Here is a 23,729-nt window from a genome sequence, read left to right as displayed (position 1 = left end):
GAAGTACTGTGTAACTCAGAGTAATTCTCTTGCTGGAGAACAGCTGTACACTAGGGGCATAACTAGAAGTGGTGTTATTAATAGCTGCAAATGCTTCTAAATTAAATTCAATCTCTTATCAGCAAAATAATAATTTATAATAGCACATGTTACAGTATTTCCTGAACAAAGTAAATTTGAAAGGCAGCCTTTGTTAGTATAATTAAGGCTTTTATGGTATTAATATATCTAAACCATACCTGTCAAGCTTTTAAATTTAGACCTTCATAGTGAGACCACATCCAGAAATACTCTGGCTAGAGCAATATGAAAACGGGCACATGCAGAGATGTATGTATGAACCATTTTTGTATTAATAACCTCTTCTCACCCTGTGCAGGATGACAAATAATGATGGCATACCCGAATGGGTAAATTATTGAAATAATAATGATGAATAACTTTAGATACTTGTGCTATCAAGTCTGGCAGCTTTAAAGCTTTTAATATGTGTAAAGGTCATTGAAAGCTGGGCCGTGTAGTTGTTCAAAACGTTAAGAGAAATACTCAGCTTATCCAAGTTCTTCAAGCTGTAATAGTGTTTGTCAAGCTTTCAAGTACCATACTAAGGCACTTCAGTTCATGAAAGAAAAATGCTTCTGGAGGAGACTGTGTAGTCTCACGGCAGAACCATGTTCACTTGATGTCCTGCAGCACCCCTCGCTGTGGAGATTCCCCGGGACGTCATGTCCACCAGCTTCTGCTTGTCCTTGAGACTCCAGCTCATGAATGAAGTTAGTGCTGGCAGTCCTCAGGGAAGGTTGTAATTCATGTTTTTTCTGCCATCTGGTCTCTGTTCACTGAAGTTGAAGTTGTGCTTGGGAGCCTGCTTTTGAACTGCTGGTTGAAAAGCAGTCACAGTAATAGTTTCTACAGTGTAAGGGATCTTCTTATTAAAGGAGGAGGCAGAAAGGGTGTGCAAGTAGTCACCCATCTAGGATGGGAGTGGAGCTGGGAAGCAGGACATGTTAGGCATGTCCCCTATTCTGAGAGCACAAGCTGAACACTGATCTGTGTCCTAATATACTAGAGGATCTTCACATTCTGGGAAGATAGGCCCCCTATTGAAATAAAAATAGCACTTCCCTATGTCTTGTGATGTTCTGTAAGGAAGGTTTGAAGAGAGGAAAGGCCTGACTTTAAGCAATATGGACAAAAGTCTCATTGTGTTGCAGGGATTCTGTTGAGGAAAAAAGCTTCTCAGCAAGATTAATGCTGCCTCCCATTAACGTGGCTCCTCCTTCCAGTAGTTCAGGGGCATTAATAACAGCCCCTTTTGCTGAAAAGGTTTTGTTTATAATGACCCCAGACCCTTGTTGGCAGAGTGATGTTTCTTTACACCATACTGGAAGTGAAAGAAGTTTCACCTGTGAGGCGTAGGAGTGTAATGATACTGGACCACTGCTGTGGTTACATGTGGAGGTGGCCTTGGTCTGAGTGCGTTGTCCTGGTGCTCCCGAGAGCCCTGGGAACTGACAGGGTTGTGGGCCAATGCCAGTAGAAGAGTCCTTGTGGTATTTAGTTGGCACAGAAGAGCATGTGTTTTGCAGTCTGAAATAATTAACTGGTTTTGGACTCGGTAGCTCCATTTTAAATAGTGATGATCTGTGTCTCCTGATTTAGATGAAATACAGGAATGAGAGGGTGGAATGAAGGTTAATACTTAAATTTAGATACTGAAATTCAGACTGATATTTGACCTTTCTATTTTTTTCTTCTTTAAACTACAGCCTTCTATTTTTCTCTCTTCAAAGTCAAAATATTTTGATCTTAATTTAACATTAGTTTTATGGTGATGTTTTGGGGGTATTTTGGAGGTTTGGGTTTTTTAAGTTGAAAAGAGAGGGTGTTTCCATAAAACTGATGCTGTAAAAATCTCATATCAGTTAATATTTTACAAACGCTGTCCATGATACTTCTATTTGTATGCGTGGGCGTAAGTGTTTAACCTGGTATGTCCTTCTGTGCATTTAGGAAGACCCATCCAGGTATTAACTAAGTTGCACTGTTCACAGGGAAACTGAGAATTAACAGCATAAAAATTAATCCAATATATAATCAATTCAGAATGTGATTTTGATCTTCAAGTGATGTTATTTATTGACATCTACTATGACATCTTCTTGGTTTAGGTAACCTATCCTTATCTCTAACTATTTAGCTCTTTCAGTTTATCCTTTTGAAGAGTGATACTTTTAAGTGTCTTTCTGCAGTCATTTGAAGTTAAGAGCATCATGATGAGAACGCTGTGTCTCCTGTGGCCTGCTGTAGGAAATTTTGCTCTTAAAAAGGCAGTTGTCCTTGCAGAGAGAAGTGTATAACTACATATTCACCTCAGATAACAGCTGCAAATCAAATTCCTGAAAAGTGAATGCATCACAAGCTACAAAAAGTTAAAAAGCAGTACAGAACACATGTTTTGGTATCCTTCCTGAGCACTTGTACTCACTGTACACAAGCAAGTGCTGTTGCATGCCTCTTAATTGAAAGAAGAGCAAGTTGAAATGATTCAAAACCATTTGTAAAAAAGTATGACTACCTCCCATCATAACAAGAAAACATAAACAGTTGCAGTTTGACTAGATTTTTAAACTTTACATGCATTTCTTATTAGTATAATATTTTGCCATCCCATACCTTGTGAAGATGCTGCTGTGGTTAAGATTCAAGGGGTGTGGTTTTGGTTAAGTTATTCTCCCTTGTTACTCGTCAGCTGTCTCTGTTGCAGTCTTTCCTCATCCATATGTTTGTGCTTCTTTGAGCTAACCTACTGCTCCTGGTAGTATTTCCAGATATTGTCTGGCTGCTAATTAGCAGCTGCACTAAACAGAACAGATTTTTAGAACACATGAAAATTAAGTTTAAAGAAGAAAAAATGCTTATGGTTTCATACCTTTAAAAAAAGTGTTTAAGAATGAAAAGGAGATTGAAAACAAACTAGAAAATGGCATTTGTTCTGCTTTTATGTAACTTCCAATACTTCATTTTAAGGGGCACAAACAGTTAATCTAATGTAGGTTTAAATGTTGAGTGCATTTTCAGTCTGTTACTAGTACAAACGCGTAGTGTGTAAAATGTAAAGCTACTGGGTCAAATTAAAGCTTTGTTCTCTTTGACTTCCATAAACATTCTCCCTACTGAAGGAACACAGTCAACAGCTAAGTGGTGTTCTGAGTTAGTGATGTAAGTCTGCAATATGTATATTTACTGTCGGTTTGGTGCTATGAGTGATTTTAAAAAGTCCTTTCAAACTATCAGCTGTCTCAGTGTGAACTACCATCCCTTGTGCTAGCTTCCATTGTTTTTCTTGCATCTCTGTCGTCAGTGTGTAGAACAGCAGCAGGAAGAGAGGGATAGGAAGCTGGACGTATAGTTGCTGAACAAATTGCAGAATGTCCTTGTGAGCTATTTAAAGAGGCTCTGCTTGTGTAAGATGTGTGCAGGCCTTGGTGCTAATGGAAACTGCTGCATTGCGATTCTGTCCTGCACAACCTGGCACAGCAGCTCGTGGGTTTTGCTTTGTAATCTGCCTGTTGCTGAGGGACATCCACTGGAGACGGCTGATGCATTTCTGCTTGTGAAATTTTATTTCTAACTGGTTGTCATTGTCTGGGAATGGATCAAATGCACACTTGGAACGCGTGTTACCCTGTATGATCTCAAATTCAGACTGCCACCAACACAGTGAAATTTTTATAACTCATATATTTTGAATTGAACTTGTGAACACTTGTAGCAAACCATGCATTCTTCTATGGAACAGGCTTGGATGCAGTTATTGCACTTAAATACTTCTTTATGAGACACCTAAAATGCATAATCTTGTAGAAAGTATATTCTAAATTCACTGTTAATGGAGAGGTAAGAGTTTATTGCATATCTGTGGTTCTAATGGTTCATAGTTGACGAGAATATTTGGCTAAAGTTTTGTGCAAGTAAAGAGACTGCAATGCTGTTGTCATACTGATGTTAAAAAACGTTGAAATGAAGTTGTTCCAAGGCCAGTGCAATGATGGCATTTATTCCTATTACTCTACTGTGCAGAGCAACAATAAACCCGCCAATCTCCTCTGTTTGGAAGGGACAGAAGGGTGGGGAAGAATGTCAGACTGTTAGCATAGCTTTCCAGTCCCATTTCAGATATTTATTGAGCCTGCTAACAAATACAAAATAAGCCACAGTCCTTGTCAAAGAGACAGGTTGACTCCTTTTGTTGCCCTTATGCCATTATGTCATGCGAAGTTACACAGAACTGGATCAGAAAGGTCATGATCCTGATGGCTCCTCATATCTCATATGGAACACTTTAGCCAAACAGTGAACCAAACAGGCTACATTTAAAACAGTAATTCCACAAGTGTGTTTTTATATTAGTATTGTTGTTGAGGGATTTCCTTTACCCCCTGCCCCTAGCATACTTAAATGGTCATTTTATGGGTTTAGAAAAGGCTTGGAACCAAGATCATTTCAGATTAAAATTCTGGATGATGTGGCTAGGGAGAATAATCAGAAAAGAAAAACCAAAAAAAACTATGAAAAAAAACAGCCCCCTCCCTTCCCCCCCCAAAAAATAAACCCACCAACAAAAAACCCCAACAGGATCGTTGTTACATGATGCAGGTCCTGAACTTTCTTCCTCCTCCTTTTTCCTCCTATTTGTGGTGTTCTGGCTATACCTTCAAACTCCAAATAATTGTTTTCTGGGCTGGCGGTAGCATGTCAGTGGCAGCAGTGTCCAGTCAATGAGGATGGACTTGCTCTTACGTTACTGCTGTTAAGCCATGCAGCCTTCCTAAGAACATTAAACATTCAGTGGATTCTGACTGTGTAGCCAGAAATAGTTACTCCATACGCATGTGAGGAGTGATATACCTGCTTCAGCACAGGTTTTGTTTTGGAGACAATGTGTGACTTCTGAACAATGGGCTCACACCTTCTCTGTTGTCTCCTAGTTTTCTAGTGCTACATTGAAGAGGTAAAAATCCCCAGATGAGCATCCTATTAAGTCTGCAGTTTTGGATCCTGGTGCAAAGTTTGTGCAATAAGTCATTTGACTCTTCCTCTCAGAATAACTTCTATCCTAAACAAGAACTCCGTATGCTTACTGGTTTAAAAATACCTAAGTATATACATATGTGTATGTATAGATATTCTTTTATATAGGCTAATGCATTTCTAAGAAAACTTCAAATGAAACTGTTGCTTAAAGAAATTTCTTATGTATCTTTCTAGGATTTGGGGCTTGGGAGTTGGGCTTACACTCTGTAGGAGAGAAAACGAAGTAGGCAAATGCATGGATAGAGTGGTATTACTGAACATGAGAAGATTCAAAATGTATAAAGCTCATGGACAGATGTAATAAACAGAATTGCCAGAAGGCCGCATGTGTCAATTAAGCTAGAAGATGGGAGTGTAGGGCGTGAGAGATACAGAATGGGCCAGGGCTGTGACCAGCCAGTAAAGATCAGTTACTTTCCTGATTTTTCTGCTGAAGACAGCTCTGGTTTTACCTGGATTTGCTTCTCAGAGATCATGAACTTGTCAGAGTCAGGGGAGGTGTTTCTGTTCCAAACTGTCAGTGTAAATTTTTTTTAATTACTTCTGGTTTCTCCCTTTTGGTCACTTAATCTGTAATGTTTTGCAAGGGGATATCAGTTTTCCCTAAATACTATTTCATAGCACATAGCTGTCTGAAAATGAGTTGTAAATTATTAGCTTTCTACCCTGTCTTTCTGGATGCAACTTCCTTGTGAAGGAATTTTGTGTGTTTGGGGGGTCAGGTGGGGTGCTGTCAGTGTTCACGTTACCAGCTCTTCGAGTCTGTGGGCATCTTGTTGGCATAAGCTGAAAACAAGGTGCACTCCTCGCAGACTTTTCCCCATAGCTGCTGTCTGTATCTGGGCCTCTAAGATCCAAAATAAGCTCAAAAGTCTATATAAAAACCCAACAAACTACAAATCTAGAATTTTTATGCTCAATATTTTTGATATTACAAACTTTGAACAATTTTATAATGAGAAATCTTAGCAATGTTCCCAAAATTATCAATTGTACATTATTTAGCTGGAGTGTTAGTGCTTTTATGATTTCTGGACATAAGTATCATAAATCAATACAATCTCACCTGGCACATTGTAGAAGAAATATGCAGGGAGGTTTTCAGTGGTGGTTGAATGAATAGGTATGGACAGAATCACTTTTTTGGAAGTCTCCTCCCTGCCATCAGTCTTTCAGGAGGAAGGCTACGGAAACCATCTTTTCTGTGTTAGGAGATACAGAACATATGATTTCCTTTTGTACTGGTGTAGGCTGCACTGTGTGGATTTATTTATTTAATCCCACGCACACATACACTTAATCATAAAAAAAAAAGGTATTTTTACTACTCTTTCTTTTTAGTAAAAGACATGTTTAAGCTTGAGTAAATAAAATAAAACTCAGAAAAATCTACTGGCTAGGTTTCAACAGTCAGCAGGTCGTGTAAGAAGCTGACGGCATTGGTGTTCAGTGCAAAGGGAAGGTTTTGGTGACTCTAAACCAGTTTCTCCTGGAGTTGTATGGAGGGAACAGTTCTTGATGTTCTCTGTACTCCCAGAGACAGGAAAAAATTATTTACTCTATTGGTAGAAGTCTTTACAGCTTCACAATCAGTTTTCTTACAAGTCTTAACTGGTGGCAACAAACTTGATCCAGGCAATAAGCCCTTACTTAGGGCCTGGGAAGAATAGTTGAAACTAGAATAACCGAGCAACGTCCCTTGCAGCCTAAGAACTTCTGAAGTATGACACTGGTTCTCTACTTCATCTGTTTTAAGGGATGCCTGCTCTTTTTAATGATGTTCAGGTACTTTTGTCTGATTCAGGTTTGACATAGCATTCTGCAGGTTGATGTTAAAATAACATCTCTTTGTGCTTCCCTCCTCCCTATTTCCTTACCTGCGCCCCTCACCCCAAAGACATGCACACTCAGACAAACCTTGTAGCTCTTCCTGTTTGCACATTGGTTTATCTGCATGGATTATGCTTTTTGGGGTGTTGGGAGGATGTTAGAAAACTGTTTTTTAAAGACACGTTTCACATTTGTACTACTAGATGCCTAAGCCATCTCTGCAAGGATGAAAGGTTCATCCCTGACAGCATTGCAGAGATATCTCCTGTACCAGTACTCAGATGGAAGGAGTTTTTGGGCAAACAGTATTTTTAATCTTCAAATGCTAAATGCTTTTCATATACCTTTACAAGAGGTTATTGGTAAAGTACAGGTACAGGGCGGGGGGAGAGAACTTACCTGTTTTGAACAGATTCAGAGTTGTAGAGGTGTTCATGTGCTGATCTTACACTGAAGGAGAAGTTCTGATGCTTCTGTGACATTTAAGAATTTGGTAGTTACACACAAGGAAGCTGTTGACTGTCTTAAATGTTTTGTAGTTTACTTCCAGATTTATATATTTTTACTTTGTTTTGGGGACAAGTTGCGTTCATAGCTTTAAGGTGCTAAAAAAAATACAATTTGGATTTTTTCAGGAAGTTTCAAGCTGTTTTGAATAGTAATTATGCTTAGCTATACTGTCTTGACCTACTTAGAGAATTGTATGGAAATATTTATATAAGTCTTTCCTCAGCCTATGCGGAGATACAGGAAACTTTGCTGTTGTATGCGCTTGTGTCTGTATCAGGGCGCTGTGTCTGGGACTCTAACCCTCAAAGGTCTCTTTGTTATGTTGGTGCATTTAATTGCGTGCTGAGCAAGCTTTTTTGTGTTTGTTTGGTCTTAAGATTTGTTGGTTTTCTTCCTAAAACTAGTATGTGGTTTAAAAGTAAATGCTTTTCTCATCTGTTATTTCAAACTAGTAGTCCGAATCTTTGATGCCAGTTGTTACTTTGATAACTTCAGTGATGGGATTGTTTTACAGTTTTGAGTATATTTTTGAGCAGCGTGAAATTCTTCAGAACTGGGAATGATAAACTTAAACAGTGGTATAAGTAAGGCAATTATTTAAGCAGATGTTGTTTATCCTAGGTAATTAAGCAACCTACAATACTCATATTGGAAAGGCATTCAAGCCAATCAGGCCCTAGCTGAGATTTGGTAATGAGATATTAAAAGTAAACCCCCTTTTTTTTTCTTTTAAGAGTTCAGCCTCCTGGAAATGCACATGACATTATTTGCATAATACAGTTTCAAGAGCGAAGCTATGGAGGCCAATACCTAATGTGAATGCACCTTACAGAGGAGGCATGCAGATGTTCTGCCATCAGCAGTAACTGTCATGTTAGAACTGGCGTGATGTCTATATGCTTTCTCTGAATTTCTATAAAACTTATAAATATTGCAGTTTTGGATTCTGTGTGTATGACTCTATAGATGCCATTTGTTTTACATTACTTTGTGTATGGTTTTTCCTATGAATTCTTTCTTGGTTTGTGTTACAGATACCACATAAATAGGCCCTAAGTAGAAAAGCTTGTTAGTGCATAGTACTTGTATTTTAATTGTTGATACCTGTGTATAATATGAATGTGAACAGATTTTACTCTGTTGTCCTACACTTTTATTATTAAAGGCAAGTAAAAAAAATGTAGTACGTCAAAGTACTTCAGAATTTGAGTACTGAAGTTACACATCAGTACATTTCTGTGACCTACATAGTTCCTCCACACGCACATCTGTGCAGAGCGTATAGAGAGTTAAATAAGGCAACTCAAAGGAAATTAGAAAGGTCAGGTAGAAGGGACTTACCATACTTTATAGGTAAAGAACATCAGCTCATCACAAGTCCTGTTACACACTTATGAAAATGCAGATGCCACTGCATTTGGTCCCCTTAGCCAAACACCTTTTTTTAAAGAAGCATTTCTTATTTTATTTCCTACCTTTTCCTCTTTCTCCTGTGCCCTTTATGAAACTGTTCCTAAGCTCTGGTTGTAAAATACTTTTCTATTATTAAATTGTTTTTAAATCTTCATAAAACAGTTTTATAAAATGCCTGGTTACTACTTTTGATACTGCGAAAGATCTCTCTATTCCTGTCTTGCAAGTTGAAAGGGAAAAACCCTGATCACTGGAAAACGATCGTTCTTTCTCCTCTTCCTCCTTTGAAGTAATCCAAAGCAAATCTTGAGAACTAACAATTTTTATTATAACCCCAGTGTTTTTATTTCCTTGTTGTTTTCAAATTAAAGATGAAAAGTAATTTTGCACAGCTATGGCATATTGATGGCTTCCAAGTGTTTAGATAGGAACCAACAGTGTTCAAGAAACCATTATCGAAGAGACTAGGTGTTCATGGCAATAGGTAAAGAAGTATTACTAAGTATTTCTATCTAAGTAGCTAGATATAGTTATCAAAGCATGCACTATAATGAATAGTAAAGCACGGGTACAAAGCAGCTGAGGCATTTATTGCCTATTTTTGAGTAAGAGGAGTTCTTCTGACTTCTTGTCAACAGAAAATCTCAACTTTTGTCCTATGTCTCCACTGTCTTCTGGCTACTTAACCCCTGAAACACAGTGAAGTTAACATAAACTGCCTGTAATGTTTACTCCTGTATGCTAAATTTCAGTTCATATTCTTGTCTATTTCTAGTTTTTAATAGTCTAAATTCTTTTCTTAAGCCCGTCAAAAATTAACAACAGGCTTTCAGGCTTCTGTCCAAAACTGCAAGCTCTATCTAAACCCTCTTGCATACATGAATCGGGTATAGTCTTGTTGTTTTGGGGGGCGCTTGGGCTTTTTGTGGTTTGTTTTTTGAGGGGATGTGTGTAATAAATAGCTTCACCTATTCTTAGTGTCATATCAAATGTCCCGTGGGCTACATTCAAAGCCTCAGAGGTGGGATCTTAGAATTACTTGTGCAGAAAGACCACGGGATGGTTTTGTGTAGGACTTGTGACAAGACCTTGGACCTGGCCAAATGTTCTCTACTACCTTCCTGCTCTGATATTGCTGTGCTGGAACAGGACACCCATTGCTGTGTGCTCTGCATCAACTGTACCCCTGCTAATTAACTGCTGAGATGTTCCCCCCTCCCAGACGGGTCTCCCATTCTTTCCCATTCCTGCGCCGCTGCCCGATGCTCAGTCATTGCCAGGGAACAGCCTGGGGCAGCCCGGCTGGTTCCTCGCGGCAGTAGCTGGTGAACTCTTGCATGTCCTGGTGAAAAATGCATGATAAACTCAGATTTAAAAATTTGTCTAAAACAAAAACCAAAAATCTTTATTCTGACAGGAAAAGAAAAAGTTATATTAATGGCAAGATCCTTCAAAAGCAAATAAAGACATACAATAAAATAGATGAACTTGTCTCTAAAACTGCTCTCTAATTTTCACAACTGAAGAGTGTCTGTAATTTCCACTGAAACTGATACAGCTGCCAGTGTTTAACGCCAAGCAGAATCAGTTTCCTTATTTAGTGACATAACTGTAAGTCTAATGGAATTTTCTTTTAATCAAGATGAAATTTAGAAATGCCCTGTATGAAAATGCACACTTCAGAAGTGGGAGGAAAAAAACAGTGCAACTTGGTGCTATCAAGGTAACTTGAAAAATCTAATAGAATGATGTTCTCCTAACTTGTTTACTAGTTAATCAGAACAATATTTTTCTTCATCTGGATATCATATTGGAGTTTTTCTGTATGCTAAACGTTTCCTACTGCTAATATGGGATGGATGAATAGCAGTGCTGATCAGAATTATAGGGATTAATGAATACATTATAGTTCTTCATATTTATATATTCATACAGTGCTGAAAATATTTACCTGCCTGAGAGTTCAGTACGATATTCAAGCCTTGATGATTCAGATATTTGAAAATATGAAATTCAGAGTTTCTTCAGCTTCAAGATACGCTGTCAAAATGGATATGAAATATTTGCGTATTTATTGCCTTGGTGTATAACTTCAAGATTTGGCCATGAATACCTTTAATTTAAATGTGGGTTTGCCTTAAAATTGCTTTGATTTGTGTGGGGTTTTTTGGTGTGTGTTTTTGGTTTTTGTTTTTATTTTTTAATGCAAATAATCCCTTCAGATTTTCACAGTATCACAGAATGTTAGGGATTGGAAGGGACCTCAAAAGCTCATCCAGTCCAATCCCCCCGCCAGAGCAGGAACACCCAGATGAGGTTACACAGGAAGGCGTCCAGGCGGGTTGGAATGTCTCCAGGGAAGGAGACTGCACAACCCCCCTAGGCAGCCTGTTTTACCTCATTGCCTGAAGAAACCAAAGGAAATGTTTAAATGCATGTGAATAACAATGTCTAAAAATGAAGTTCTGTAAAGTTACAGTAGCTAATTTATTTTTTTCGCTTGTTCTTTAAACATTTTTTAAGAAAAGCTGACAGGCTGTTTTATTTACAGTTTAACCTCAGTGCACACTGTGGAGATGCATACAAATAATGTGGTTTATGACTATGGCTGTTCGTAAGAGTTTGTTCTATACAGCTTTCCCTAAGGAATTTTTTTCATGTGTACATGGAGACTTGTTTATCATCTCTGCCAGGTGACATAACTGTGTATTTCCTTTGAAAGTGCAGCCTGACACTTGTAGGATTCAGGTTAAACATGTTTGCAATGTATTGATCTTTAAATCAGTTATGTATATGTTACAAGTGTTGTTGGTATAATGAGCTTATTACTTCAAAAAATTCTGTTTCAGTCATTGTGACTTCACTATGAGTCAGTACTGACCTGGATAACAATGAATGTGGATGGACCTTCCCATAGATATTTCTAATATGAAAGCAAATTCTAGTTGCATATCTCAATAGGAATCATGATTTAAAAAAAAAGGCAGTGTTAAGACATCTGAGTCGTCTTACTCATACATTTTCTGTGCTTAATTTAATAAAATTAAATAATAAATTATTTAATGCCTGAACTCAACCCAAACCAATTTGTTTTCAGAAGGAATGTTTAATTTGGTTGTAAACATTGCTGAGTTCTCACAAACTGAAAAATCTTTTAACAGAGTATACAGTGCGGAAAAATTGTAATGTATTTAATCAGGTACTTACAGTGGAGAATGCAACACACAAGTGAGCTGCACAAGTGCAAAAATAAAAGCTGTGATTGCTGAAGGGGGTGACAGAGCTTTCAGTTCAGGCTGCTGTCATTCTCTGGTATTAAAATGTAAGTATATGCACATGGAGACAATAACATTGTTCTCAGTTGAACTTTGTTGTCCCTTCAAGGTCACAATAAATTCATTGCCCACAGCGATGATTTGAAGGGTGCAGATCTCTCTTTTAAAGTACATTTGTAAGACTCTGATTCCTGCAGCCCACAGACATGCTTGGTCCTTCTTTTAGAAAGGTTACGAAGTTGGTACAAGAAGTCGTCAGTATCCCAGTACACAAGTTGACACTTCAATCAGACAGCAAAAATATCATGGACTAGACTGCAAAGGGAACTGGTTTTGACTTGTCCTAAACTATGTGCTGAACCCAATTAGCACTTGGAGATGCTGCTCTTGGGGACTTATTCTAACATCGATCAGACCGTACTTTATTCCTGCAGGGACGTTCCAGCTGCCCAAAATGAGTCCTTTGTAGCTGTGTTGAAGCTGCCCCTGACTGGGAAGTCTGTAAGAATATTATTTAACCCTAAAAAGTAGTGAAAAAGGGTAGCTGCAAGTGGTGTGATTTTTCTTGAAGCCTTGAAATCGCCATGTTACCTGCAAGTGGTTGACTCTTGTGCAAGTTCAAGAGAGTTTGTATGGTTAGTGCAATAAATGGAACTACAGAAAGAGGAAAGTAACCTTATTTCATAAGGTTGAAATGGTGCCTGGCATAGGGAATAGAAAGTATATTAGGTTCTGGTAAGCTTAATCTAAAAACACCAAGGTGGAGGCCAAAACAAGAGTTTGGGGAACAATTTACAAGGTGCCTGAAAACTAATAAAGCCTGTTTTTCAAGCATCAGAAACAAGAAGCTTGCTGTAATACTAGAAACTGATTAATGTATGGAAGTGGCACTTGAAAAAGTAAGGTGACAGAAGAAAAAAAAGGAATGCTTTTAGGTAACTGTGTTTGTTCACAGTGCAGGAGGTTGGGAAAGGTCCCTTGGTCCAGCTCTGCTGCCTTGCAAAAGGAAACTGCCTTACAACAACTTGTTAAGAGTCGGGGGGGGGCGGGGAGGGAGGTGCGCAGACAGTGAGCAAAATGAATAACAAACCCCCAGAGCAAGCGTCATCTTCCTCAGGAGTGCCAGGAGAATGGCACGGCTGAACTGTCTGTGGTATATAACGTATTGCCCGGGATGGCTGGGAAGGGGTGCGGGCCCCGAGAGCTGCGGAGCTGCAGGTTTGATGTAACGCCAGCTCTGTCCAAAGGAGTCCCAGAGCAGGCAGATAACGGGGATGCAGTTGGCATGGTCCACAAAAACCCTTGTTAAAGGTTCTTTGACTCCTAGTCTGCAGTAAGATAAGGAAGGGCTTTGGATAGAGAAACTAATTTAAAATTCAGCATGCCAGCAAAAAGGGAGTGGTGATAAAACAGTTTTCTGTATTTGTGCGAGTGCCCCTTCTGGAATCTGCACTATTCAATGCACTGCTAATGCTGTAAATGATCTGGAAAAGGGAGTGGACAGCAAAAACATAATTCCTGCTAAGGATGTGAAGTTTTTCAGAATCATAGAAATCAGATGGCATGAAGTTGCAGAAACACTTCCTGCTAGAAAGGCAAAAATGTCAAAAGAAATTCAGTGTATTTAAAACTCTGATACTAAAGAAGAGTATTTGTCCTACTATAAAGGACAAGTAGCTGATCTATGACTCCAGATACATGCATTAAAAGAACAAGCAGTTGTCTCATCTTTCAGAGAGACTAAAATCTAACATGATAAATAATGTATTTCTCAGCAGACATTCATGCAATAAAAAGAGTCAAGTGATGTAGCAGCTACATCAAGAAAATAAGCATTAAATGTAGTACTATAAAAACAGGGCCGTTTTTTTCTTCTTCCAAGTTAGGCACAGTTTTAAGCAAGAAGTGTATGAGAAGTAGAGTCACAGTTCAAAAGACATGGAATGGCAATCTGAAAATTCAAAATGGCAGATAAAGTACATCTATAGATAAAAGTAGAATGCAGAATCGAAAAACAGTTGTACTTAGACACAAGTAAAATTGCCATTTCAGTAAAGTTCATTTTTGCTCTAATATTTGAAACTTAATATTACAACATTTGAACAACTGATTGCGAGATCCAGTATGTAAAACGTATTTTCAGAAGTAAACAATATAGCTGCTGCCAATGTTAAGAAAAATTGTAAAAGCATAGAAAGTGAGAATTGGAGAGGGAGAACCGGAGTGAAACGTGATAGAAATTCTGGTAGGAAAACTGACTTCTTATATAGGCGTTTATTTGGGATATATGATTGCAGTTCCTACGGTGGTGATTAGTCTCCATCTCCAATGATATGAATACCATAACACACCATGGAACTGAACTAAAACTCTGATACTGACACTCTGAAAAGGTTTTTATAGTTCCTTATATATCTCAGATGATCACATTTACCAAATTACATAAAGGGAAAATACCAACATTTCATCAAATCTGTAGCCAGCATAATCTAATCTGAGTATGATACAAAAACCAATACAGAATGGGAAAGAACAATAAAAATTACAGTCTAAGGGGCAAGTGTTGTGCAAGAACGAAGAAAAATCCTGCAATATAGTTGCTTTACACAGTTGCTGCTGTCACAGAATTACTTCTCTGGTAAGAAGAACCAAAAGAACAGATTAATTCACTGTCAAATCAAATTTTCCCCGTGAGACTACACATAACATTAAAAATGGGAACAGTGGATTTTAAGCGGCCCTCCATCTGAACTGGAGTCCATCTAGTTGCCATAAATTCTTCCTTTTTCAAGACCAGCACAGGCCATACTGTTCTTTGGCATTCCCTTTTCTGTTACCTCTTCTATGAGACGACTTCTTTTAAAATGCATTCTCTGTTCGGTCTTTAACTGCAGGAATGGAAACTTCTGTTTTAAATGAAGCACACCCACTCTAAATATGCACTACAAGTTCCATTCCAACCTTTCTCTGGATTTCTTTTTATGCTAGTTCGTACCTTTAAGACCAGGCATTTCCAATACAGCTCAAGAGAATGCCTGTAGGGAAGGAGAGAATGTGTCAGCAATTCTCTTAATTTATATTTATTCTCTATAAATGATTGACAGGTGTTGAAGTTTATTTTGGACTACAGGTTACTATATTTTGCAGGGAGATTCATCCTTAGTCATGCCTTTGATATGCATATAAAATGAATCACCATCGCTCGTTCTTTATTCGTGGTGTAGAGGTAGAGGAGATGACCTATTCCCTGAGTAACATTAGTTTCTTCTCAGCCTTTTGCAGATCTGTGGATATTTTAACCAAGAAACAAATACTGACATCTGACCAGAAAAGCATTGCATTTAAAAATCGGTGGCTTTTTCCTGTTAATTTTACTTATTAAACTTTAGCAGTAAAAGAAGCTTTTAATATTTTGAGTGGGCCTTGAACGTCATTTGCCAGTTTGGGTTTAATTAATTGTTGATAACCAAATTTTGTCAAATGTAATTTGCTTTGAAAGAAGCATGGCAGCAAATGGAGTACCTGGAGATTGTATTCTAGGACCTGAAAGCATTAAAAAGCAAAAAAATCCCTTGAAGAAAGACCCCTCTAAATTGCTGTCCTTCTTGATCTACACACTCTTATATCTTAAAAGCAATTTTAGCTTTAAGTAAGCATCCAGAGGTTAAAAAATGGCAACGTACACAGTCAATTTATCTCACTACTTTTCCCCTCTCTTCTTTCTTTTCCAAACGCAGATGTGCATATTCTTCAGTGAGTGTGTGTGCATGTATGTGTATGGATAATTGCAGTTAATTCCCTGATCGTATGCATTTTTTCCACAGAACTGCAGTCTCAATGCAGATGGGTGGTGTGTATTTAACTGAAAGCTAGTCGCAACGGTTTTCCACCTTATTGTTCCATGTGTTGCTTTGTGTCTCACAGTATAGTGTTCAATGCTATTCTGAAATAAACATGATTTCTAAATGGGTGTTCAGAAGACTTCACAATTGTCATCTCTTTTTCCAGTGCATCTTTTAGGTGGGATTGTAAAGGGAAGGTTTTCCATCAATTTGGGGTGATTTTTTGCATACTTAGTATTCCAATGCTTAAACCTGCTTAACTTGTGATTTAAGCACAGAGGTATGGTGTAATACCAAGAACAGCTCCCACTGGCTGTAGCTGCAGCTCATTATTTACTAGCTGTTTGCTTTAGAACCAAATTAAGTTGGATAGCTGAAAAATTGAAAGAGTAGCATAATTATAATAATAAGGTTTAAGAAATTTTATCTGAGTGGTCTGCTTGGCATTAACAGAGACTCTGTAGCAAAGACAGGAACAGCATGCGGTTGTAATGAGCCAAGAGACTGTTTTACTGCAATCCTTGTGTCATTCACAACTTTGCAAATTATGCAATAAATAAGCCAAAGATGCCAAATTCATGTACAGATCCTTGTTCTTTCCCAGTGGAGGTGCATCCTCTACACTGAATAGTAATATAGTTTTGGTGGGAAGGGCCACATAAATAATGGTTTCCTATTATTTCATTTTCACGTGGGGTGTGAGAATTGAAGTTTAGCAGCCTCAACTGATACCTTTTCACTTTCGGTTTCATTCTGTCAGCCCGTACGCAGTTCCGCAGCAGGTTGCAAGCCCTTAAATTCCACAATGAATTATATTACTTGGGCTATTGCTACTAGTTACACTGACCATCCTAGAACGGGAGGGAGGTGTGTTTTGCTAGCAGGTTGTATAGTGTTTGCTAAGACAGAAGAAAGATAACACTTAGGAGTTCTTCAAAGCTTCTACTGGAATGTATAAGTCTTTCTCAAAGGCATAGATGCTTCTGCTTCTTTTCCTGCAGCTCTGAGCATGAAAATATCCCTTTTCTATCTTGCTTTCATCCCCCTACCCCTGATTCGTCTTTGGGTGCTTTTCTTAATCTTGTTCATGATACTGTGTGATCCAGAATTGCTATGTCAATTGCAGTCTTTGTTCAGTCTATACCAGTATCTTCATGGAAGCTTTTCCAGTTCTTTTGTCCCTTTTCCTTTTTTCTACAATTCTTTTAATTCTTTTTTCTACAGTTCTCTTAATTCCTTCCTTTGACCTATTTTTTTTTCCTCTCTTTTTTGATCTTTTTCTCCTTGTGTCCCCAACTCACCTGTGTCTATCAGGAGAATGGGGAAAGAGTTACATGAATCCATCTTATTCCTGCTGCCTTTCAGCACTGGTGGTGGTGTCTCCGTGTCCCTTTTCTTGGGTTCCCGGAGTTTCCCAGCTCTGGTGACAGTCCCTGCTTGTGCCTTTCCTTCTGTTCCCAGAATTTTCCCACCTTCTCAGCATTCCCGTTCTCACTCTTCATCCGATTGCTTGTTAGTCCTTTATCTACCGTTTATCTCCATGTTATTTAATCAGTCACCTCTTCTGTCTTCCATCCTCTTTGCCCGAAGGATCTGGCTTCTCACTGACCCTCCAGTTCCCACTGGCCTTGCCAAGTGGGCTCAGCTGCTCCCTCGCCAACTTCCTGCCGCTTCCCTCTCTGGACGTCTGCTACAATCTACTTCTTTCCTTTTCCTCACTTCATTCATGCCCTTTGCATTCTAGTCACATTTTCCTCTCTGTGTTGCCTAGGTGTCAGCACAGAGCAGTTGAAAGCATAGGAGAAACTTTCTGGCTTCTGGATTGTATTTTCAGTGCTTACCTAACCAAAGGGCTAAAACCATGGGGAAAATCCGTTTTTAAAAAGACCAACTTTATCCTTGAAGTCATGTTTGTTAAAGATTGTAAAACTTTTCCTTGGTAAAGTTCCAAAACTTTTTCTGTTGCTACTGTGCCAGTACTCTTCCAAATAATGTCAATGCACAAAAGATACTCGGTTGTTTGGGCTGTGTCTGGGTACTATATAAAACTGTTTGGGTACTGTAACTTGAAAACTTTTACTCTGGGGAAAACGGAGCATGGAGACCCCAGACAAAGTTAGGGGGTGGCCACAGTTTTTAGAAATCTTAGCTGATAAAGTTGAAAAATCCTACAGAGGCTCACTCTGGGGTGCTGTGGATCTCAGCTTTTTTATGTCAATAGTATAGACAAATCTCCTGTTCCCACAGTGCCCTGAAGATGTATTTTAGGCCAGCTCAGGGGGACAAAGACAGCAAAAGGCAAATTTCTGCCATATAAATTGCACATTGTTAAACTTATCAAGTTCGTTCTACTAAATGTGGAGGTGCCACATGCTCAGTGATGGGGTTTCTGTGTGTGTGCTCATGCGTTTCGCTCAGGTTTTAAAATTTTTCCTATATCCAGGTTTCTTGAAATAATTTGAGCTGGTTTTTGACAGATAAGCTCCATGTTGAGTATCTGCCTCAAATTAGATTACATGTCAAAACTCTTAACGAAGTTGGCTGATATTACTTTTATAAGCAAATAAAAATACAGTGTTCTAATAGCAACTTGTGTATTGAGCAATCTTGAAGTTTCATTCTATACTGCATAATTCTAAACAGTTCTCTTGGAATAACAACAAATGCCTTGGTTCCCCGCTGGTCTGTTAGAAGAGGGAGCTATTCCTCAACCACGATGACAAGATAATTAAAGCCTTTCTTCTGCCTCTTGACCTCAGCTGTCCCTTTGTTCTTGCACCCTTAGTGGTGAGAGAGTGCAATTCAACCAGGGCCAAACTAGTAAAATCTGGTCTAGGAATTGGATTTTTAGTGTCTCGTAGGATAAAAATTAGTCATCAAAACTGTTGCCTCTTTTTCTGCAACTCAGTCATCAAATCTGATTATAAGGGCTGTCTGCACTGAGTCAGACCAAGGATCTAGCTAGGGAGGATCCTGAACTTGTTCTCTTTATTATTTTTAAGCCTCCCTCTGAATGGAGAGTGGAAACAGGACCTTGTGTGCATCCACCTTCAAGTTCATACCTTCTTCCAGGCTCCACCGAGACTCCTGTGTGGTGAAGGCTTTACTGAGTGAAGCATTCTGGCCTGGGCTTTCCTCTGGCGTCTCTGAGGCTTCCAATATGACCAGCAGCTTTTTACCCTTATATCGAAAGATCTTTTCCAAGACTTACTCTGAGCTGCCAGTCTTTCACCAAAACCACTTTAGAACCTGAAAGCTTTTGAGAACAACTGGATCCCCCTTGATCACAGAGAGACTGGGGGGAAACCTTGCCGCCCAGTGCCCATCCCTGCATGCAGGGCTGAATGCCCCCAGCCATGCCACGTGCTGGTTCTGGTGGGTACCTCCAAGGCAAGAGAGCTCAACAGCTACATTTAGCTGGCCTTGGAGGATCCCATGCTGCTTGTCTGGCTCACCCACTGCATTTCCCTCTGCTGCAGAACTCGAGGGCTGCCTTACATCTTGCAATCTTCTGTCTCAAGCAAGTCCTCCTGGACTCACATTTCTGGGCAGAGTATCACTGGGCATATTCCAACATCTCCTTGGACACCTTCAGGGATCAGCGGGTGTCTGCTCTGCTTGGTATCTCCTTCCCATTCATCTTTCAGCCTCCAAACCCTGTCAATTATTTAATTTATTATTACTCTATGACACTTGGGCTGTTTGATTTTGCTATGGTGAGGCTAATACCCGACCATAAATGGAGAAGAATGTGAAAGATAGTGACTTAGCAAATGCTAAGGGAACAGCATGAAAAATGGAGAACACCAAGCCATCCAAATACAGCAGTAACTTCCTGAATCAAAACCTCTGCATACATTAAAAGTCAGGCTAGAAGGATTTATGTCTTTGCTCTATGAAATGTTTTCTGTATGATCTAGTATGCTGCATTTTGTTACTCTACGAAGTTTTCTCATCATCCTCGTGTAAAGGTGTTGCTTTTCTATTTAGTTCTTCTGGTTTTCTCCCTGCTTTTCACTCTGCTTTTTCTAAATTGTTGGGTGTAGCTCATGGGGAGAGATTTTTGTAGTGGCAAACCGACAGTAATAACAGCTATTTTGTAGAGTAGTAAATTACCTGAAATGACACTTACTTTGGTTTTAATGGATAACAACTGATATTTCTACCTGAGCTGTCACACATTTCGTAATTGTTCTGTTTAGTATGTTAAAATAAGCAGCGACTTCTCCATCTGGTTTCAGTTAGAGCTCTGTAAAGGTGTAATAGCTATTATGAAATGCACTGAAAACATTCTCAATGAATTAAGCACTGACTTTGTTCATGCTTGCAGAGATTTTCATTTTCTATATTAATGTGGGTGTGTGAAAGTTGCTTTCCATATTTAACCTTTTGTTTTAGAAACTTCATTAACATAGTTTTGATTTTTACCAGCAGCCCATAGCAGTACTTGAAAGGCATTTGATGTGGTCGTTTCTATATACCTTTATTTGAATGATACTTGCTTTTACCTATGTTTCACTATGTGTAAAACTAGTTTAGCTTTTCACTACACTGATTTTAGTTTTACCCCCTTAATGCACAGGTGCATGGGTATTTATGTGTGTGTCTGTATTTTATTTTTTTTTAATAATTATGGTTCTTTAAATACCTAATTTCAGTAAGTAAAACTGTCAAAAAAACCCCAGTAACACGTGCCATTACATAGAAAATACTTCGGCAAATCTTTATATCTTCGCCTTTGATATGTAAGTATTGTTACTTTTCTGGATTTCTCTGCCTCTTTCTTAAGACTGTACAAAAAACCATAGATATTCTCTCTTTCTGATTTCAGTGAATCGGGGGAATAAAAAACAAACCAAAACGAAACTTGATGGTAGTAACTTAGGATTTCCTAGTGTGACATACGAGGTGGAATTGGCTGTGACGACTGGAGTGACGAAGCAGTCCTGAGGAAATTGATTATTTGATTTTGCCGATTTATCAGTTTCAAGCTGTTTTAAGTTAGGTACACCTGTAAAATGGAAATGGAATATATTTCACTGCACATCCTTAGACAAAATATAGACTATTTTTCACTAGGTAGTGTGGTGACTAGTCAAATTAATCTGTTCTGCTCGGAAATATTGCTAATTTATTTTTTTCTTAACACTGTGTATTTCTTTAATTTTCTTTGCTCCTCTTTAACCTGTAGAAATCAATAGCTGCTTTCATCTGTTTTTCAGTGTCTAGTTTTACAGTAAAGCAGTAAAGACAAAACCCTTTGAGATCCTTCCTGGCTAACAAATCACTTAGGCAAGAGGAATTAGAAGGATCTTGTTTGGACTTTTTTTCCCCCTTTCCTTGGAACAGCTTGAGCTTGTGAAAGTTGTCATAGTTGCAGCTTTACCCTGCAAGTGGCACTTTGATTTAAACATTCTAAGTCTGGAAAACAGCAGGAAGCATTGGCCAAAAATGAATATTTCCTTATCTTCTAAAGTATTAATTGACAAAAATCTATACTGCCCTCATCTGTTCTCTTCCTTTTTATTCTAAAACATCTGCTTCACCAGCTAAGATTTAATTTTAAAACCAACATCTGACGAATAGTCTAAAATACGCATTAAATATATGTAGCACCTGGGTAACCCTTTACAGTGTAAAAGCAAGATTTTTTTTTTTTGGTTGCTTATTCCTGTGCGACAACTTCAGTGTTCATGCTGTAGTTTGTGCTACATTTTCACCTTAGCGTGCATGTCTCTATTAAAAATTCCTTTTTGCTATGACACAACTTCACGAAGTTTGATGAAGTGAAATTTGAGCAAATTATTTGTCTTAACCTCAAGATGCAACGTTCTGCAAGGTTTGATCAAGGATTTTTTTTTGCTTCTTATCTGAAAAAAGGCATCTGTACGTTACGAATTATTGCGGATTGAAGGTCAGCAAAGAGGGTTCTAATATGGCTATTAATGTACCTTTAATGATACCATATTTGAAATTCAGGATCCTCAGGTGCAGTTCATAAATGTGTACTGTTGTTAAGATGTGTTTATCATCAGAATGTTGTTAAATAAGGTGTGTTCCATCCTAAATAGTTAGATGATACGTGTTTTTTTGCTGCTAGTAATAATAGTTCTCATAATTATGGGAATTCCTGAAACAATCATTTTTAGGTCTCCTTAGTATCTCTCAAATTGAATCTATAGCTGAAAAACCACTCTACTCAGCAAGATTTTGCTGTTGACCCTCAGAGATGAGTGTGGTTCAATATAATATGGTTTCCTTAACTGCTTATAGTCTTGGGATATCATCTAAAAAGAAAAATAATTCAAAAACAAAGGCTTTAAAAATCGCGGAAAAACTGCCTGCAAAACCTTGATTGAACCCAATGATGCACGCACTTGAGAAAACCCTTGGCATGCTATTTTTTAATTGAATATTCTGTGTGGCTCTTGCATTACTTTTATAATTTTAATATTATGTTAACCTGTTTGAATTCTGTGGTTTCAAATGAAAAGGAACTGTAAAGAGTAAGCCTGGAAACTAACCGATGGGGTGGAGAAGGCTTTAAGGAAGCGATCACGGAGCAGGCGGCGGCTCTTTGCCAGGGCTGGTATCTGCCAGGCTGGGGCAGACAGGACCAGCATAAATGTTTGCAGAGGCTTTTAAGGTACTTGTACAGGTAAAGGTTCATCCTTCCAACTTTTGCTTTCATTCGCACTCTTGAGCATTTAATGAATAGCATCTTTTGAAGATGTCAATGCAAGATTATTTCAGGTGGGTGGAAACTCTGGAGAGCCAAAATAAATTTGCCAACATGACCCACAGTGTTGAGAAGAAAGGAAAGGAGCAGCTCTGTGCCCTGAGTTACTGCGATGTTACAGCGAGCTGCCAAGATCCAGAGATCAGCCTGGTCACCAGCTGAGGAAGAAGAGCGTACATAAATGTGTGCTTGGGATGGTAGTGGTTACGATGGTCTTTAATTATAGCTGCGTACTTTCCGTCACATCTGTCCCTCCTTCAGCAGTCAGAGGTTGCCCTGGCTGTGTCGCTGCTGCGCAGGTCACTTCAGCAGAAGCACTTGGTGTTCACAGGAGCAGCTGCGCTCTCTTGAAATTCTCATCTGCACATCCACAAATACTTTTAAAACCTTGGACATAAGTACTTCAACTTGAACCTCCAGATTATTAAGCACTTTGTTTTGGTTTTTGTTTTTTAATCTGGTCTCTTTTGGTCAAGTGGAGCCAGTTGTCAGCAGGATGTTGTGAAGAAGTTTAAATACGTGTACAAAGAAGGAATGCAAGAAGTTTTGGGCTGAATGATCACTCAGTGATACCTGTGCAAATTAAATCTGACCGACTGTGTAGTGGGAGAGCATGGCCTATCCTGTACACTGAATGAGACAGAAGTCACGTGGAAAAAGAGCAGGTAGCTGTGTAGCTTGTGTAGTAAAATGTCTTGGGGGCAACCTGAGGATGCGTGAGACATTGTTTTCCCCTCAGTTGACTCAACTGTGCTATCTTCTTTGCTTAACTTCTGATTATGTTTTCTATGTAATTCATGCTGAGTTATTTTTATATGCTGGGTCCACTCTTGTCTCTTCTATAAGTCTCAATGATTTCAGTTTGGTCCCTGTGTATTAGTCAGGATGTTGATGTATCACATGCCACGCACAGGGTATCTGCCAGTAGCTTTCAACTTTCAAGTTGTAGATCCTAAAACTTCTCTGAGGATGACGCAGATGACTGTATTATGAATTTAAATTCATTAATACATTTTCCTAGAT

At 38.7% G+C, this 23,729-nt stretch overlaps 1 protein-coding gene across 4 annotated transcripts in view; it reads left to right on the top strand.

The window, feature by feature from the left end:
* The window catches only part of ZEB1 (zinc finger E-box binding homeobox 1), a 124,690-nt gene that overhangs the window by 41,974 nt on the left and 58,987 nt on the right, over positions 1–23,729 (top strand). The window lies entirely within an intron of this gene.

The sequence above is a fragment of the Columba livia genome, chromosome 2 (genome assembly GCF_036013475.1).
Source record: "Columba livia isolate bColLiv1 breed racing homer chromosome 2, bColLiv1.pat.W.v2, whole genome shotgun sequence".
In the NCBI taxonomy this organism is placed as follows: Eukaryota; Metazoa; Chordata; class Aves; order Columbiformes; family Columbidae; genus Columba; species Columba livia.
This window is presented reverse-complemented; position numbering and strand designations above follow the sequence as displayed.